The sequence below is a fragment of the Microtus ochrogaster genome, linkage group LG2, assembly GCF_000317375.1.
Source record: "Microtus ochrogaster isolate Prairie Vole_2 linkage group LG2, MicOch1.0, whole genome shotgun sequence".
Lineage (NCBI taxonomy): Eukaryota > Metazoa > Chordata > Mammalia > Rodentia > Cricetidae > Microtus > Microtus ochrogaster.
The window spans coordinates 51349461-51350063 of NC_022028.1; the positions used below are offsets into that span (position 1 = coordinate 51349461).

General features: G+C 39.8%; 1 protein-coding gene across 2 annotated transcripts in view; it reads left to right on the forward strand.

Moving 5' to 3' along the window:
• Positions 1-603, forward strand: part of Stk38 (serine/threonine kinase 38) — a 35550-nt gene that overhangs the window by 13475 nt on the left and 21472 nt on the right. The gene's annotated exons all lie outside the window — the stretch shown is intronic.

The following is a 603-nucleotide window of genomic DNA, read 5'->3' on the forward strand; positions in this document are numbered from 1 at the left end:
TTTAATTTAATGCATATGGCTCTTTTGTCTGCATGTATGTCTGTGTACCACTTATCCGTCGGGTGCCTGCAAAGGCCAGAAGAGGACATCATACCCCAGGAATTCGAGTCACAGACAGCTGTGAACTCCTGGAAATTGAACCTGGGTCTTCTACAAATAAGAGCAGTCAGTGCTCTTATTCCCTGGGCCCTATTCCAGCCCGACTCTCTGCTTTTTCTTATGCACGTGGTCTGCTTGTTTGGATTATTGGGTTGATAAGGAGATTCCAGCCAGTGTATTTCCCTTCCTCTTGCTGATAAATGGAGGTTCTGTAGAGTTGGTTATAAGGAATTTTTACTTGGTTATTTCAGTTTTGTCAAATCACCATGAGACTGTAATTACCCTCTCTCTTTTTTGTTTTTTAAATTTGAGATTTAAGTCTCTAAGATCAGGCTGGTCTTGAACTTACTGAGAGTAAGTCTGAACTCTTGATCCTTTTGCTCTGACCTCCTAAGTGCTGGTGTTACAGGTGTGTACTACCCTGCCTGGCTTCTTTGTTACTTTACTATCTTATGCAGTCTTTATTTATTCATTCTTTTTTTTTTGTTTGTTTGTTTTTTTTTT